The sequence below is a fragment of the Antechinus flavipes genome, chromosome 4 (genome assembly GCF_016432865.1).
Source record: "Antechinus flavipes isolate AdamAnt ecotype Samford, QLD, Australia chromosome 4, AdamAnt_v2, whole genome shotgun sequence".
NCBI classification, from domain to species: Eukaryota; Metazoa; Chordata; class Mammalia; order Dasyuromorphia; family Dasyuridae; genus Antechinus; species Antechinus flavipes.
In genome coordinates, this window is record NC_067401.1 from 142,946,492 (window position 1) to 142,966,195 (window position 19,704).

Sequence of the window (19,704 nt, forward strand, 5' to 3'; positions counted from 1 at the left end):
CTATCAAGGACCTTGGCACAGAACTAGAGATTTAGAAACTCATTTGATTTGCCATATGCTTAGGATAACTGAGATCCTCTCACAATGGCTTGAACTATTCTCTCTTTTTTGTCTTTCTATCTAATCTATCAGATATCCTGTTAATCTTACTTCCAGTAGATATTTACTTCTAGTAGATAACTGCTGGACCCACCTCTTCCTTCCTTTTAAAAAAAAAAACATTTTTATTTATTTTATTTTTAATTTATAAAATAAAACAAACATTTCCTTAAAATGGTATAATAAGAACAGGGCATATAAAAAACATGTTATAATAAAAACAATATAATTGCACATGAAACTGTAAGACTATTATGTATAGCCTTTTTAATTATATAATAAAGTTATTATGAACATTTTTTTCTTTTTTTCCTTCTGTTTTTTCTTCCCTTCTCTTCTTCCCCCCACATGCTCTAAAGAACAGGTATCACGCTTCACAAATATGTATATATACATATAAATTTATTCCATACATAATTCTATTTATCAGCTCCCTCTCTGGTTGCAGGTAGCATCCTCCCTCATATGTCTCCTATAGTTAATTTGGCTATTCATAATTCCTTTTTTTTTCCCATAATCATTGTTCTTTATATCACAAAGGTCTCCCAGCAGTTAATTTCCTTCATGTTTTTATCATATTTCTCCCTTGCCTAGGTACTTCCTTGACAGTTAATTTCCTCCATGTTTTTATCACATTTCTTCCTTGCCTAAGAACTTCCATGACTCCAACCTACCTCTCTGTATCTTGAGCCCAAGCCCACTACTGCCAAGGAAGCTATTGCTGGTGGAGTCTGTCTCCCCCCCTCCACCTCCCAACATCAGACTCTTCCCAAGATACTGAAATAGGAGCTGTCCAGCCACCATAACCTTTGCTCGGGTTCTCACTTTTCTCCCTTCCTGCTGTGTGTCAAAATAAAACCCATACACCTTGGTTCAAGATATCCTCCCCATGCAATAAAGTAAAAATAATCATAGCTAGCAATTATTTTAGCATGTTAACTCATTCAGTCCGCTAAACAACTCTCGGAGGTGGGTGCTATTGTCATCCCCACATTACAAATGAGGAAACTGAGGCAGCCAAAGGTTAAGGGACGTGTGTAGGTAAGTTAGTAAGTGTCTGAAGTTGAATATGAACTATTTTCCCGACTCCAGGCCCGATGCTCTATCCACTGCACCTCCTGGCTGAATTGGTATATGATGGAGAGTTTCTTTGAGGGCAGAGGGATTCAGGTGAGATCCCCTTGCAGAACTAACCCAGGTAGTGTAAGCCCCTTGAGGGCAGGGCCTGTTTTTCATAGGGCTTAATACCCATCCTGACATCCTGCCAGTAGGAGGCAATTAGTAAGTACTTTTAAAATCTCATTGAAGAAGACCTGAATGATGGAGAGGCAGAAAAATAAGCAAGCTTCACAAGTTCCTCATCCTCCTTGAACACTGTGAGTCCTTCGTAATGTTCATTAAGTTGCTAACAAATAATAAGGAGAGCTGCAGGTGGGAGATTTGTAGGTCATGCATCATGCTGTAAGAGGCACAGGGGACCTAATGGGAACACAAAGTGATAATAAAGAAGTTGGTGGTTTGGTTCTATCCAAACTCTGGGAAATCCCTTAACAGTGAGTCTCCTTGAGGAAGGAGGAGATTGACAAAGGTCCTCAGCAGTCTAAGTCTGAGATGGAAGTTGTACAAGGGAACTTTCCTCCCCCTGTCCCTGCGGAAGATGAAGGAGCCAAAAGGAGTGCTCTCTTTAGACACGGGCATTTATAAAAAGAGAATTAGCTCAGTTGGTGAGATCAGGAGGTAAATGGGGGCGGGAAAAGCTGCAAACACAGGAGGGGGCCCATTCGCCCCTGGGTTGCTCTCTCTCTTCTCCCCAGACATTTTTGCTCACTCGTCTGGCATCAAAGCACAGAGGAGCCAGGGGCTTTCTCGCGCTGCTGGGGGGAAAGACTCCTCCCGAGACCAGGTTCATTATCAGCCCGGTGTCCCGGCCCCGGTCTGTGAAGCACTGTAGGGGCTGCTCTTTCTTTAGTGGACGCCTATTCGCCCGACCAGGAAAGAACCTGAGCAGTAGGAGTCCTGATTCGGCCACGGACGGGTGTTTGATCTTAGAGAAGCTGGCTCACCTTGGTTTTCTCATGTCTAAAATGAGGGGAATAGACTAGAACCTAAACTTAGAACATCTGTGAATTCACTTCCATCTCTGATACTCTTTCAGATCTCTTCACTTCTCTAAAAAGGTTTTCCTCTTCCATAAAATAAGGGTTGTACTATTCGCATGCCTCATCTCCTTGTGTTGTTATATTTGATAATTGATATTGATCAAAATAATTAATAAAAAATTTAGATCGATGTATAATTATATCAGCCATTGTCCTACTGTAAATCATTATGTCAATGATAAAGTTTTTATTATTGCTATTTATCCTAGACAGGGAAAAAAGTATCTAATGACAGTTTTCAGGTATATAACTGAAAATAAAAATATTCTCTGCTTTCTTCAGAGAACAAGAAGGCTTCAAAAGCTTGGTCTTATTTTATGTTTGGGGGAGGGGGAGGGGGAGGCAAGAGGGGTCCAGTGACTTGTCCGAGATCACACAGCTGTTAAGTCTGAGGCCATATTTAAACTCAGGTCCTCCCAACTTAGGGGCTGATACTCTATCTACTGTGCCACCTAGCTTTCCCTTACTTGGTCTTTGTATGGGGGAATTCTGTTTGGGCATGAGAAAATGCTTGTAAGAACTTTTGAGATGTTTATATTTTCAAAGGAAGTTGTTAAGAAAGCTTGTAACTGCCTCCCTGGTATGATTTTTTTGTGAAAAACAAAAGGTGGGGTTGGGGAAGGCGGTTAAATAACTTACTCTTTGTTAGAGCATTTGAATAAATGCTCAATAAATGTTTTAATGGCTAAATGGCATCTTGAAGTTGATATTGGATCAGTATCGGTCTGATTCAGTGTGGACACTTGTATGGATCTATATTGACCTAATTCAGTGTGGACACTTGTATGGATCTGTATTGACCTAATTCAGTGTAGACATTTGTATGGATTTGTATTGACTTAATTCAGTGTGGACATTTATATATATATATGTATTGATCTAATTCAGTGTGGATATAATTTTCTGTATGAGAGTTCACAGACTCGGAGAATACTCAAACTGCAAAAGATGGCTTGAGAGCACTTTTGGAAAGAGGGAATGGTCAGTAAGAGTTAATATGGAGTCATCAAGCATAGACTGGCCTAATTTCCTTTTTACATAGGGTTCCTAGACTGGTGGGTGAGGAGAATACCATACATAATGTGTCTATGTAAAAATATATATGTATTTACATTTATTCATGTATATACACACATATTAATATATGTATTCATATGATACACATTTCTGAAATCCAAGCATATATATGAATTTCAGAAATGAAATCTATATTAAATATATTAAATTAACATTATGAGAAATCTGTCAGGAATGTCAGATGTGGGCTGAACTTAGATGAGCACTGAGATCATCCTGTGTTTCTGTGATCTTAGAAATTATTGAGTAAAATAGTCTTTCATTACTACTACTACTTTATATAATCTTAGAAATCAGAGTCAAATGTTCTCTTTTCATTACTACTACTTTTACCACTACTACTAACTAGTATTTATGTGGTACAAAGCACTTTTACAAGTTACTTGATATTCAGTTTGCCTATGAGGTAGATCCTATCATCAACCCATTTTACAGATAAGGAAACTGAAATTGAGAGGTTGTGACTTTGCTAAGGTCACCCAGCTAAGAAGTGTCTGAGGCAGGATTTGAATCTGACTCTTCCTCAAATCCAGCGCTGTCTAATATGTTATCTAGTTACCTTTTACAAAATCTGCCCTTGTTCTGATGGATCAGCTGGTCAGCCTTAGTCAATTGTTTTGATATATGGCTGAAAAGCTAGCAAAGAAAGGGCGTTCTGAAGCTAATAGCCTTGTAATGACACTATTATCTCAATCTACAATGTTTTATGGCTTGTAGAGTGCCAGACTTGGAAATTCGTGAGTTCCAATCTGGCTTCAGACACTTCCTAGCTGGGTGACCCTGGGCAAGCCATTTCACCCTGTTTGCCTCAGTTTTCTCATCTGTAAAATGAGCTGGAAAAGGAAATGGTAAACCACTTCAGTATCTTTGCAAAAAACAAAACAAAACAAAAAAAAAAAAAAACCCTGATTATATTACCAAGAATCAAATATGACTAAAAACAACTGACAAAACAAAATTATTAATGATAATAGGCTGACTTTTACACAGTGCTTTGAAGTTTACAAAACATTCTGTTTGACCCCTCAAAGTATATTTTACCTAAAGTATACTTACCAAAGTATATTTACCGTATATTTTGCCTAAGGTATTATTGTCCCCATTTTGTAGATGAGGAAGCTGAGGCTCAGCAAGTGTAGGCCCAGAGGCCTACAGAGCTAGTTAAGTATCATTCATGGGATTTGAACCCAGGCTCCTGCCAGCTTGAAGCTTCTGCCCTCTATGTGGAGAGTAGTAGTAATGAAAAGAGAACATTTGACTCTGATTTCTAAGATTATATAAAGTAGTAGTAGTAATGAAAGACTATTTTACTCAATAATTTCTAAGATCACAGAAACACAGGATGATCTCAGTGCTCATCTCCACTTCAGGAGGAGACACTGAGGCTCACAGCCACACGGCTGAGTCTCCCAGAGAGCCGCGCTCTCCGCAGGCCTCGTGCTCCCCCCAGTTCAGGGCTCCCTGTTTCCCGCATGGCCTCTGTGCAAGCCCAGGGGGTCCGCAGTGTGTCCGTGTCCTCCCCGTGGGAAGGGGGCCCTTACAGTGAGGTCCCTCCAGGTCCTGATTCAGGGTCAGAGGTGGATAGAAATCGGGCCCAGCCAGAAAAAAGAGAGTCTGAGAGAGGGAGTCAAGGCCACAAATCCCCAACCAGGAACAAGATGGGGACGAGTCCCGGGGGTCACAAGCAGCATCCGAGCTGACCCCCTGGTCACGAACAGAGCCAAGCAGATGGCTGTCCCCGGAGAACAGACTGTCTCTTGTTGCACCGACGGTTTCCTGGCGTTCGGCCTCTTTTCAGGGAGTCATTAACTATTGACCCTGGACTGGCTTAGCCCGAAGGGGCAGATCCAGGGAGTGGATACCTGGTTTCGGAAGCCAGGCCCGGAAACAGATGAAAAGATGAAGTAAGTCCTGGCAGCCCGGACCCCAGTGCTTTCTTGGCTGTGCCCTTTGTCCAGGCTGCCAAGCTAAATTTAGCTGCCTGGGCTGCCAGGCTCCTCCAATCACAGTTGGAGTTTCCATGGGAGGAGTCAGGTAGTGACCAGGATGGGGAATATTCCTCTATGGACTTTTTACCAGCACGGTCACCTGCATGCCTTTCTCTTTACCCCAGTCCACACTCCCCCTTTTAAAAAAAAAAATTATTTTGTTTTCAATAATGTTTTATTTTTCCAAAGACATGCAAAGATCCACCTTTGCAAAACCTTGTGTTCCAAATTTTTCTCCCTCTCTCCCCTCCTGCAACAGCAATCAATCCAGGATGGGTTAAACATGTGCAACACCCCCATCCCTTTTAAAAGAAACCTTATCAAGGTGACCAAAATTAGTCAATCAGTGAACAGATCAAAGTCCTCTCCAACTCTTCTTCCACTTATATTGATGTGACCATTGCTTTAGTTGGGGTGACTAAACATCATATCCATTTTAGTCCCAATCTTTATTAGTTACTTTTGTACACAAGTCAGTAGAAAATTAGAATTCACTTGGCAGATTTCACTGAAAGAAGGTCAGTAAACAACAGCAGGGCCTTTGAGGATTCCAGGACCCCAAGAGAAGTCTTCTTTTACCCTCATAGTATGACATCATAGTATAGTGCATAGACTTGGAGTCAGGAAAACCTGGATTCTCACCCTCTGCCCCTGCTATGGGACCATATATTTAGGTCACTGGATGGCCTCTGTGAGCCTTATTTTCTTCACCTGTAAAATGAGGGGTTTAGACCTAAATGGCCTGTAAGGTCTCTTTCCTCTATGTAGCGATATTCCCACCTTCTTCTTTACCACTTAATTGCTTCATGTGTGTGTATCCCATAATTATTGATGGAGCCCCATTAGTGTAAGATTATACTGTCTCACTGTTTCAAGACCCCATCAGCTGCCAAGCCCTAAGTGGCAGATTATTTTCAGAGTGACTTATGAGGTGAATCTTGCTTTTCTATGCCATTGCCCTCCATCTCGTTAGTACTTTAATAGGTTTAAATAGCACTCATAGGATATTCCTTCCGCCAATTCATCTCACAGCCCAGCCTCGCCTGCTCATCTTGCATGGTTTTTGTCTTTGTCCCTCTGTAACTTACAATAGAAGATCAATCCAGCAATCCTGGAGACCTTTCTCTTATTCTTTTGATATTTCATGTCTACCACCGATGCATCTTTTCTTTCTCTCTCACTCCTGCCACCTGGCCAACCTACCTTCTTTTCAGTCACATGTCTTTGATGTTCTTTATGTCATCTCTGTAGTATTGAGAGTAATATATTTTGGCTCACTTATATCTATGGTATATCTTTCTACTGCCCTTTGGATCAGAATCACTTTTTTTATTCTTCTGATATTGTGATATGCTGTGATCTGCAACCACCTGGGAGAAAACTGGTATCCAAAAGATGGGAATCCAGCTCAATCTTCTTTTCATTTTGTTCTGGACCACTGTCCATTTGCAATGACTATCCAAGATATCTGTACTGATAGACCAATTTGGTCAGTATACAGCTCTATGTCAAAATCTCATCAATTTTATTCTATTTAAATATTGTGTTGATCTCTCCACCACCTCCATTTATTTTCTATATGTAGCAAGTCTCTATAATTTAATCAAATCTTTATTAAGCCTCTTATCACATATAAGGCCTTTTTGCTAAGAAGAAAGACAAAAGGAAAAACGGTGCTCTTTGTCTTCAAGAAAACTCACCTTCTTTTGCAAGGGTCGATGTTGAAAAAGTATCCATGCATATGTTTTGGAAATAAAAAGTGTTAATAAATAATGAAATTTTAAAAAAGAAAACTTGCCTTTTATCTGCATTAGAGAAGATTCATTATTAGCCCATAAAATAAAGCAGTCTGATTAAGTGAATACCTGAAGTCTCTTCCCAGCTTTCATAACATAATTTCCATTTTTTGTCATAGATTTAGAGCAGGTAGGATTTCACAGAAAGAGAAAAGATGGAGTGTTGGGTGTGGAGCCCAGAGTTATACAGCTGATAAATTGGGAGGGCTGCTGGGTGGTGCAGCCTTGCCTCAAGAAGGCCTGAGGCCAGATGCAGCCTCAGACACTTACTGGCTGTGGGACCTTGGGCCAGTTATTTAGTGGCCTAGTGGAGAGTCATGAGCTCAAACACGAGCGTGTTCCTGGGCAAGGTGCTTAGCCCTGTTTGCCCCAGTTTCCTTGATGAGGAATGAATTAGAGAAGGAAATAGTGAAGCACTCTGGTGACTTTGCCAAGAAAAGCCCCAGTGGGGCCACAGAGAGTCAGGCACGACTGAAGCGACTGGAGGACCAGCCCCACAGATTCGGAAGGATGCTCCCGAAGGCCAGAGGCCCACACCGCTCCCGATCAGCCCAGAAGCCCCTGGAGAGCAGACAGAGAGGGAGCTTTGTGCGGTCTCCCTTCTGTCTTTATCCACGGCAGTGTGGGCGATTAAGGGAAGGGGATGTTCAAGAACCCCTGAGTATTTCTATCGCAGCCATTGTTCGCGTCAGAGGAGAACTAAGAGGAAAGATTAAAAAGGCCGCTGGGGTTCTGGTGACCTCACAGACCCGAGGTGCCCACAGGCGGCCTTCTGGGCTCACTGTGATGTCATTCCCACCATTCCATCAGTGTGTGCAGCCCCAGAAACAGTTGCCTGCGAACTTCATCTTCATCTATCCTACACACGTATCCCACACACACACACACACACACAAACACACAACCACGCAGGGCACACACCGTACACACACTCCCACCCGGATACATGAAGCTGTGTGTGCTGGAGTCTCAGAGCATCGGCAGGCCTAAGTAACCCTTCCCGCAGAGGGCCGTCTCCCGGTGGGAAGCACAAGCAGCTTATGGAAGAGCAGCCGGCCCGGGGCACGGTCCGACCCCGCGGCGCCGAGAGGAGTGGTCGTTGTTCACTCTGGTAACCGCGCTCAGCGGGGCCGCGCAGCTCGCACTTCTCCTAGGTGAGCCCGGGGAACCCCCGCCCTCTGCAGTCCCCCTCTCCCCTCGCCTGGATTCCTGGGAGTCTGACTGGGAGCCTTGGAGCCTAATTATAGCTTTCTCTGGGAATTCAGGTCATGTTAATAGATTGAAAATTGCCAGAGAGGGCTTGTTTTCTCTTTCCGTCCTTGCTGATATTATTCCTAATTGAGATATTCCATCTCTTACCCTTCCTTTTTTCTCCTCCCTCATCAGAATGTAGATCTGATGTTAACACAAGACCCCAGAGCTCATCACTCTTTTCCCTTTCTGTGAAATCCTACCTGCTCTAAATCTATGACAAAAAAATGATGTGAAACAAGACACAGTCCCCTCGGAGAGGAAACAGGGTGAAAGAGTAGAACATCAGATTTCCTAACTCAGGTCCTGGGCGGGTGGTCTCGGGAAGGCCTTACGACTTCTCGGTTCTTTATCCGCAAAATGAGAGGTTGGGTTTAGATGATTTCTAGAATAGCCAAGAAAATGTACTCTAGTAAGGGATGTAACCCCTGGTAAAACTACCACTGTACAAAAAACAGCTTTAATAAACTTCCCAGAGCAATTTTATGGTGGTTCCTTTTTTCCTTTCTTGATTGGTCTCGCTTTCACTCTCTTTATCATTGTTGAATCTTTTTGTGATTTTTGATGCGGTATATCTGGGATAAATGGGCTCCTCTGTGATCTTTCATCTCTCCAACTTAAGGAGTCTGAAGTCTCTGACTTTTACTGTTTTTCTGTGGCCCGTCAACAATAAATATGGTGTCAGTATCTTTTCTGCCTTGGGTTGTGGGGTGAACAGTAGTAAGGGTGCTACTAGAGATCTCCTCATTTGCAATTAGTAGAATATGGTGGGACTTGAGGATTCAGAATATACTCACTGGTGGCCTCTTACCTCTCTGCTTTTTTAGCAATAGTAGACACTAAATAAGGCCATAACATTGTGCTCAGAAGGAGTCCCTCAATCCCCAAGATGTGATTGTTAACTGTGGTTTTATATGAGGTAGAGAGGAGATTGATGACTCCAGCTGAAAAAATACTTTGACTTCCATTATTCAGATAACCTATTATTTGAAAGCCTTGGATTTTTATTTCCCACGATAACCCGTAAAGTATGACTTTTTTTTTTACAGGTAGAGTAATTCATAAAATATCTAAATTACATTGAAATGATGAGTGCTATGATGTATTCTCTATTCTTGTCTCTATGATCACTCTGAAATGTATCACGGCTTAAATTTATCTGATCATGTGGAATTCTTTACAATTGACTCAGTCATGTGTTGCCCAATCCACGTTGATACTTATGATGTCCAGAATGGGCTGTTCAGTAATTTAGAATTTGCTAAACATTTAGCATTCATTAAGTCCCTTTGAAATATAGAGCACCACACCTGACCACATTTTATTCAGCAACAAATAAAATTCCATAGCAACAAATGCTAGATTGAACATTTAGGAGAAAACTTCTTTTTAAACAGCATATGATGGGGAGTAGGGTTCCCAAAATGATTAATAGATGTTGCTATTTGTTGTTGTGAAGTTACCCCCTGAAGGTAGTACTTCCTATTCAGATTGTTAATACTAAGCCTTTAAATATAAAGCACTTCTATAATCCCACAGACTGGAGTGCTTAAACATCTTTAAAGACTGTTCTCATCCTGATACCAGAATAACATCGCAAAAAAACTCCACAAAACAACAATTATTAGGAATGGGTTTTTAAAGATTAGTTGGTTATGGGATGAAATTCATAAATAACCTTTTTACTCATTGCTTCATTATGATTTTGCATTAATTAATTAGTTGGATGGATATATGCTTATTGATTAACAACTGCACAGCATTACACTGGGCATTGGGAGAGAGATAAAGAGTAGATAAGACCATGTCCTGTCCTTTGAGACTTTACAGTATAGTTGGAAAAAGTCTTTACACGTATTCAAAGAACCTTGATTGCAAAGAATATTCCAGTTCATTCCCCTAATTTCCCTCCATCTGCACAGACTTTCTGTTTTTGCCATTTTTCTCATTCTCCTCCAAAAGCTCAAAAGAGAGATTCTACCGCCTTTCTCTAGGGGCTTTGTTTTGTTAAAGGCTGGGCCCTTTGCAAGTGGGCTCAGTTTTGCTTTGTCATATCTGCCCTAGACATGCAGAGCCTACCAGAAAATCTGAATGTAGGTCACTGCTGAAGGAGATTGCGCACACTGGCCAACTGGGATGGGCTGACGGTGGCTTCAAGTTGGTGAGATGCCAAGGGCCTTGAGAAGCACACCGGCTTCTGCCGCAGGAGATGCTGGTGTTTGCAGATCCTGGCCCTGGGCTGCATCTTTCCTTAAAGCTGCACGTGGGGTCTATAAAGTTTTAGAATTCACAGTCAGTCACTTGTGGCTGTACACGTGATGGTCAAGAGTGCATCTAGTGGGAGACAAAGGGGGATGTGTGGAAAAGTGGTTTAGTCTATAATTTGTGGGGGGCTGATAATGGGGAGGGAGAGAGGTTTCAGATTAGAGGGTGACCACTGGCGGGGAAAACATCGAGAATTGTGGGAGGGAGAAATGGAAAGTGTTCTGGCCTTTGGTTTAGAGATGTTGGTTGAAATACTGGCTCCAACACTTAGTTACTCTGTGAACATGGGAAAATCTGGACCTCCTTTTTCTCATCTGTAAAATGGTTTTAATTATACTTTATTATTATGTCTATAATGTCTATTATATCTACATTTCAAAGCATTTGTTAGAAAGAATAGGGACTGGCCCTATCCTTTCACTCATTCGTATAAACAACCCTTTACCAAAGCAGGTCGGCATCTCCTCTGCTATTTACAATAATCTTATAGAGTTTCCTAGCGCATTAAGAAATAAAATGACTTAACAACCGGGGTCACACAGATCAGAGGCAGGATCAGAAACAGGACTTTCTGGGTTTGAAACCTGTTCTCCCAGACTCTTCCATTTGTTGTGAGAAACATGCCTTTACATCTTAAAGGGCTAGGTAAATGTGAGCTGTTGTTATTAGGGTTGGTGCTTTCCTTGTTTGTCTGCCTGAAATAAGCAAGGGATTTGCAGGGCATCTATATTTAACCTAATTATTTATGCTCTTTAATAACCCCCTTGTAAGAGCATCAGACAGGCAGTTTTTGTGGAGCCTGAGCTGTGTTGTGTGTTTACTCTTGTTTTCCAAAGGTAATTTTTAATTGTTTTCGTTCTTTAACTTCAAAACCCAGCTTGTTAATGGAATAGGAGTTAAGTGAAACCTGAGAACAAGAATAGGAGTCTCTATCCAGTATTTTTTTGGACTTTAATGGTTGTCATTAGCTGGTTGACCAATTTTAGTGCCAGAATCAAATGTGGATCAGCAGTTAAGTGCTGGGTTAATAGAGATTGTTTAGTTACTTAGATTGGGCAAGTCATTATGATAGCTAATATACTACTTTGCTGAGGCAGTAGGTGGTAGAAAGAGCTTCACACTTGATAGAAGATGGAGAGTTTAAACCCATTTGTATCATTCACTGTGACCATGAGCCAGTTATAGAATTTTGCAAAAGCAAAAAGAACAGGTCAAGAATCTCAAGGAAAATTGTAAACAAACTAGGACTGAAGAAGGCCTAGAACTATGAGATCTCAAACTGATCTCGAACTCAAAGGACAATAATCATCAGAATCATTTAATATTGGTTAAAGATGAAAAAGTTGATGATTAGAATAGATTAGGTAAACAAAATTACAGCACAAGAGCACAATGTTTGCTAAGTCCAAGGATATCTACTCCTTGTATTTTATTAAAAACTATTTGATTAAAATACTGCTGCTATTTGATTAACTCCTGGGAAAACTTTGTGATGCTGCTTAAATGATTTGCCTAAAGGATCACACGGTGTCTAAGGCCCAATTTCAACTCAATCCTTCCTGAGTTCAGGCCTAACCCTCTGTTCACAGCACCAACTTGCAGACAATAATTTCACCTGACTCACAAGAATGAGATAATATAGGGTAGCCCAAAAGTCTTTAAGCAACCATAGACTAATAAAACTTAAATAGCTAAAATATCAAAAAAAATTAATAATCACCAGGATTATGGGGTCACTCTGTATACGTAAAAACACTTTGCAAACCTTAAAGTGTTATGCAAATGTTAATTATTAATATTAACTGTCTGGTTTTAGTTGTTACGAAATTCTAAAACCACTGCCTTTTGAGAAGGTGCTGTAACTAGGAAATGAAGCACTGGAATTTGAAAATGGGTTTCTGCGCTGTACGCTAGCATTGACAGCCAATGGTAGGCTGTAATTTAGGTCTCTGAAGAGCCCTTTTCATTCCCATGGCAAAATCTTCCCAACCTCCTCCTGGGCCATTGGCTGCACTCTCTGATTCCCATCCCAACCCCCACTCCCTTATTCTTTTCAAAAGGACTTTATGTTTCAGTAATCTTTTCTGATGAGCAGGGCCTTGACATGGACTCTAGTTTCAGGTTAGTTATGTAGTTCTCCAATTCTTCTAGGCTCAGAATTTACTATATGGAGTCATTTAACTCAAATACATTTTGTTTCTTTATCTGTTAAGAATGATTAAACTAAGAGAATTGTTTCCCTGGTACCCAGCAGCAAGCATTGAGGCTGATTCTGGAGCCCTAGCCAAAATTTCAGAAAGCTCTGTGTCCCCTTGTGTTTGGGGGTTTTTTCCCAACAGCTCTCTTGGCTATGAGCCCTTCTTCACCTTTGGTTTTGTGCATTTTTGATCATGTGGCTGCTACTGAGTCCTTGTACTATTTATGACTTTTAACTAAGAACTAACTTGACACCTAAGACAAAATTCTTCCAAGAAATCCTATCCCCACTTGGATCCTCTGCAGAGTTCTGACACCATTTTTGGTATCTCCCAATTTGAATGATACTGTTTTTTCATCTTTAAGTAATTTCTGTTTCGAGCCTCAGATCAAGGCCCCTTTTATGGAGTCATCCCCTCTCTCGGGCTGTATTTGATTTCTTCCCTCCCTACAACACTGCCAACTGCCTCACTCATTTGATTCTAAATGTATGCTACCTTGTAAAGACACACCACACCTGATATGGTTAATCAATTCTGTAAAAACATGGCACATGGCATTAGCTGAAGCAATCATATTCGAGCAATCATGTATGATCTCCCAATCATATTGGGAAAGTGAGTTCTCAGGGGACAATGGGATATCCATCTCGTGGAACCCAAAATTTGGACTAGAAAAACTTAAAATAGGAGAGGAGAGAGATGAATTGAGTTCTAATAAGCCAGAAAATTCTTTTCTTCTGTCTTAGAGTTTGGGGTAGGAAGGACCCTTCCCCCAAGTCCTTCTCAGCAAACGGTTTTTGATTGACAAGATTCTCTGCTCTCCATCAGTCAGAGAGGGGAGGGAGTCCCCAGAGACAGGTGTGGGGAAGACAGCCACTGTTCCAGATATTGGGGATGCCGCAAAATGAATTTTTGCATTAAATTTTTAATGACTTTAGGAATTTGAATACGAACATTTAAATATGCAAAGAAAAAAGAAGGACATATTGAGGAACTGTATGCTTTTGTTGTATATGGTATTTTTTAATGTTTATTAAATTTAACAAGGAAGATACAAAATTGCCCCGTTTGTGTTTACTATCTTACTTATTTTTTCTTTGCATTATTAAATGTTTGTTTTATAATAGGGGCGGATTTCTATCATTATCTGTTGACTTCTCTCTACTCCCAAGTAGAAGCTTAATAACCAATAAGTACAGTAAAATTAAGCAGTCAAGTTTACTTGATTTTAACTCCTTTGAGGGCAGGGAGTGTGTGTGTGTGAATGCGTGTGCCTTCCTGACATGTGTCTAGCACAAAAGTAAGGGTTCAGTGCTTGTTGTTTGTGGTGGGGTGGGGGTATATTACTTTGTGATTGTTCTCCTGTTGGCTTACGTGGATCTGTGTTTTATCTCACCAACGGGACCGTAGCTTCCAGAGGGCCGGATCCACATCATTCCTTTGTTTTTGTGTTCCCCAGAATTGACTGGTATTATGTCCTTATGTAGTTCAGTTTTTCAGTCATTTTTCAGTTATGTCTGACACTTTATGATCTCACTTGGGGTTTTCTTAGTGGAGAGACTTAAGGGGGTTTGCCATTTCTTTCTCCAGCTCATTTGACAGATGAGGAAACTGAGGCAAACAGACGCAAGTGACTTGCTCAGATTTTAACTTAGAAGATGAGTCTTCCTGACTCCAGGCCCGGAACCCTATCCACCATTGTTATCTAACTTCCTTATTTAGCTCAGTCAATGTATATTAATTTGTCATCTGCCAAAATCAAGCCACTCTGGCTGCCTGATTAAGGGGGGGAGGGGACAGCACAGTGTTTATGTGTCAATTAACCAGGAGTATTTTTCAGGACTAAATTGGCTCAGCAGCATGTTTAGAGGCAGCTGCTGACCAGGGCAAGCTGATTGGAATGGTTAATTATGTTTACATCATTCTTCCCTGTCAGGGCCGGCCCTCCAGAAAACAAGCGTCGGTAGGCTTTTCTGAGACCATAGGCTGTACTCGGGAGGCCAGGCTTACATACCCCCAGTCTACTCACATCCGTAATAGGTTTTTTGCATGTAGAAATGGCTGTAAACGTAATTTATCATACAGCTGACATGTTTGAATAAGCTCCAAATCCTCCTCCTAATTCGCTGGGAGCCTGGAGAGTGGTTCACTTTGGAGTCTGGTTTTCACTTTGTCTAGTTAATAATAGATATTCAGTGATACCAGAGCTTTACAGCTTTCCAATTTTAAAATGATATTAAACGAAAATGCTAATGGACAAGCCTGGATTCCTTCAACATTTCACATGTTCCAGCAGGGAGCTCCGACATGGCCCAGGCGTTTAGTGTGCTCTCTGAGCAGCAGGGGAAGGGCCGGCTCACCCGTCAGTCATCCAGCTGCCTGGGTAGCCATTCCCGCATCTCTAGCCATTCCCCCATCCTCAAGTGCATGTAAACACACTGAAGACTCGTAGAAGAGCGTTGCAACTGGCAGGGCCCTTGGAGGTGATCCAACAGCCAGAATCACTGGAAGCTTTCCCTCCTAGGGTCCTAGTGTATCAGGACCAAAAGAGAATCAAAGCCCCTTTGGGATCCAGTTCATGACATGGTTGTTGGTATTTATTTATTAATAATACCAATTTATACACTAGAGTCGAGGTATAAGAAGCAGCTGGATCAAAGATTGTCCTCAGATTGGAGAGACATCTGACCCTTCACAATATATGTGACCTCAAGCCAACTACCTGATCTTCATGAACTTGTGTTGCCCCATCGAGCATGTGAGGGGCCTGGACTAGAGCCTGTCCCCGGCCAAAACTCCTCTCGATCTGGGGCTGGGGACTGGGGCCCTGCCCTGAGGAGTATGATAAAGTGACAGAGACTGGATATGCCCAAAGTTAGGCAGTACAGGTACATGTATGGCCCACATGTCGGAGGGGATAGCTACTTTTTCAGACATGGCCAGTAAGTTGATTTATTAACTTCACTGTACTTTTATTTGGCTTCTACTTGGGTGAGCAGGGGGAGGATGAACCATTTTTTAAAAACCAACTAATTTGGGAACCCCAAGTTAAGGAACTTTGCTTTAGATTTATTTTATGGGTATGTTAATTTCTGGAAGTCCAGGAGAAGAGGGTCTGAAGTAGAGGGCCCTGGAATGGTCGAACCTTGCTGATGTGGTCCCACGGTGCCTTGAGAATAACTTTCTGACATGATTAGGGGCCTAGATGGAGCTTTGATATTTGGAGGGCAGTAGGTTAGGGCAGATGAGACAGCAAGGCACTGAGCTTATATTGCTTTTCAACATCAGAGGAATAAACTCTGCACACCAGATAATGGAAGGGCAGCTTCCTGGAGCAGTGTCTAGAGTTATCCAGCCTGGAGTCAAAAACACTCATCATCCTGAGTTCAAATTTGGCTTCAGACACTCACTAGCTGTGTGACCCCGAGCAAGTCACTTAAAACTGTTTGCATTATCATTTGCAAAATGAGCAGAAGAAGGAAGAGGCAAATCATCCCAGTGTCTTTGCCAAGAAAACCCCAAACGAAGTCAGGAGGACACTACCACATGACATGTCTGTTGAAGCACCATAATCAGCACTGATACAGAACCCTGTGGAAGCAATTTAAATGTAAATATTTGCTGCTATTTAAGAAAAAATGGCCTTAAAATTTTTTTGTTTTTAAAAAAAGAGTTAAGAGCAGTAAAGAAATTGCCAGGAAAAAAAACAAATCGGATCATTCTTGCTGATATCCTTCAGTATGCTCTTGTGTTTAATTGTTATCAGGTTTCCCTTAAATAGATGAATTCTGTGGCTTTTTGTTCCATCCTGCATCTTTGCACCTTGACACTTTAAACCCCACGTTGATGGGTATAGAAAGTTCCTGTAACTGGCATGTTGCCTGTAAATCTACATTTCAGAACTCTGGAAAATGTTATGTACAAGGTAAACAATAAGGATGAGAAGGAAATTAAGGGCTTCCATCAATTATAAATGAGCTTTTAGAAGGAGGTTTCTCATTACTAAAATATTGCCCCTTCACTAGAATTGAATAATTGTTCCAACTCTTGGATGAGAAATCCATAATGGGTTATTATGTTGTTTGGACAACATCCCTAAACCCTTGAAAGACTAATGTTACTGAAAGCAGCTAATGAACTTCGTGACCACTGGGATATAGAACCACTTGGAAATACCACAAACGAAGTTCTCCCTCAGCTATGAGTCCTGCTGTCCCTTCTGACGCGGGGCTTCTACTTCTCCCACAAAAATGGCCTGGGAACAGCTATCTAAGATGGACTGTGGGGTAGATAGGCCATGCATCTGGTCCAGAGTAACTTTTTTCTTCCAGTGTTTGCAGTATTACCTTGGCAGCAAGGTAACAATGTGGTGCACTGGACCTGGAGTCAGGAAGGGCTGAGTCCCAATCTAGCCTCGGATATTTCTGACAAATCACTTGGCCATTTCCTCAGCTATTAAATGGAAATAATGATAGCATCATGACACAATATTGTACCGTGTTTGTCATAGGAGGCAGTGAAGTTTGTTCCTCTCCTTCCTGTCTCTGGTCATCACGAAAAAAGGAGGTGCCTCGTGGGATGATGTGGATTGCCCTGAGAGAGTAGTTTTGGTGGTTGTTCAGAGGTAAGCTAGAGCCAGCTCATACGGAGGACATGTTGGAAATCGATAAACGCTACAAATCGTGGTTTTCTTTCTTGCTTTGCTCATCTTCCAGACTCAAAGTAGTAAAAGAGACAGTGGTAATTTAGATTAAATTTAAGTGTTTGGCTTGTTTGAAAAATTTCTTGGAGAGTCAGTTATTAAATATTTACTGCATATTGCTATTGTCTGGGGCTAGTCGGTGTACACTCGATAAAATCAGATCGTTTCCATCTCACTTGTTAGGAAGCTGGGGCATTGCAAGGAAGAAGAAGATAGAAGGCACAGTCTGAGGCAGGGTAGGGGGCAAGGCTATCAGTAGTAGTTCCCTGCATTCTCCTTGTGATCTGGGGAAGGGGAAGGGTAGGAGGAGAGGGGTGAGCAGGGGTCCTCAAACTTTATAAATAGGGGGCCAGTTCACTGTCCCTCAGACTGTTGGAGGGCCGGACTATGGTAAAAAACAAAAACTTTGTTTTGTGGGCCTTTAAATAAAGAAACTTCATAGCTCTGGGTGAGGGGGATAAACGTCCTCTGCTGCTGCATCTGGCCCGAGGGCCATAGTTTGAGGACCCCTGTATAGAATATCTCACCCAGATCCTATCAGCGATTACATGCTTTCTATGTTATCCTGTGTCCATGGGGAACCTAACTTAACTTAAAAGTAACTTCATAGTAAAAACTTTATATCTAGATTTTGCTGCACTATATTTCTAGGGCACATTCTGATTCAGATGTTATTGATGTAATTTAACAGGTATTTTTAAATATTTAGCATGTGCAACATCCTGTGCTAAGCCCTGGGGATACAGAGATCAAATAAGACATAATCTCTGCTTTTCCAGTGCTTATAATCTTATAGAGAGTCTATGCACATAACCGCTAATAGAAGTTGTTGTGCAGTCATTTCAACTCTGTCCAATTCTTCCTGATCCCATTTGGGGTTTTCTTGGGAAAGATATTAGAGTGGTTTGCCATTTCCTTCTCAGCTCATTTGTCAGTGAGGAAACCGAGACAAAATAGGGTTAAGTGACTCAGCCGGGGGACACAGCTAGTTAAGTGTCTGTGGACAGATTTAAACTCAGGAAGATGTCATCTTGACTCCAGGCCAGCTACTCTATTCATTGTATTATCTAACTGTCTCATACAAGTTAAGAAATGGTCAAATAAATGGAACAAACTAACTAGCTTGAGAGACTTTTAAAAGATAGAGGGAAAACTCCTATTTTGAGAATAAGGGTAAATAACATGAAAGAGGAAATGTGGTAGCCAAACTAGGCCATATAAGAGGAGAAAGAATTTCTTTAAGCAGAGATGGGAGAAGAATTTATTCCAAATGTGAAGCAGGAAAAATCATGTTAGGCTAAGAGAAAATTTGGCTACAGCAAAAAACACATAATAGGAAATACCATGAAATAAGTTTTAAAAGGTAGATTGAAGACGTCCCAAAAGGAGGAGTTTGTGTTTTATCCTGGAGGTAGCTGGGAGCCAGTGAATGTTTTTGAGCAGGGGGAAAAACGTGACCAGACCTGCACATTAGGAAGATTACTTTGAGAATGGAGAAAAGGATGAATTAAAGAATAGAGAAATGGGTGACTCTTGTAGATAAGATGGCAGTGGTTCAGGGGAGAGTTGGTGGGTTCATGAACTGGGATGGCGACAGTGGGGGAATAGAAGGGAGTGGATGAATGCAAGGAATGTTTCAGAGGTAGCATTGGCACCTGATTATAAATCAGTGGGAAGATGAGAAAGGGTCATAAGTCAAAGAGAACTCGAGTTTCAAGCCTGAAAGAGTCGGGGTAGTGATGGTGAATCAATAGGAATGGGTTACTTAAGTGGGGAAAGGCCCATTTTAGAGGGGACATTGAATTCAATCTGCTGCAAGTGGAGGTATCCAAAAGGATACCTCCTTCCTGAGAACTTCCTGAGAAAAAGGATTCCTTGAGAGAGATTTGTGAAACAAATGCTAAAAGAAGATATTGGAGGTCAGGAGGTGGATCAGATTACTGAGTTATAAGTGAAGGATAGAGTTGTAGGGTATGCTCCTACTTAGGGAAAGGGAAGAAGAGGGGAAGCTATCCTAAGAAAAAAGGTAAGAAAAATAACAGAGAATAATGCCGTGGAAAAGGGAAGCTAGGGGTGCCATAGTGTGCTGGGCCTGGAGTCAGGAAGATTTCTGAGTTCAAAACTGGCTTCAGACACCTGTTAGCTGGGGGACCCTGGGCAAGTCATTTA

General features: G+C 41.5%; 1 protein-coding gene across 8 annotated transcripts in view; it reads left to right on the top strand.

Annotated features, from left to right (window-relative positions):
* Nucleotides 1-19,704, top strand: part of MAPT (microtubule associated protein tau) — a 156,513-nt gene that overhangs the window by 13,875 nt on the left and 122,934 nt on the right. Inside the window, exon 1 of one of the 8 annotated variants that reach the window (XM_051994915.1) lies at nt 7,905-8,273. The exons of the other annotated variants lie outside the window; for them this stretch is intronic. The gene's annotated coding sequence lies outside the window, so the exon portion shown is untranslated. Of the gene's footprint in view, nt 1-7,904; nt 8,274-19,704 lie in introns of those variants that run through there. 8 annotated transcript variants of the gene reach the window in all.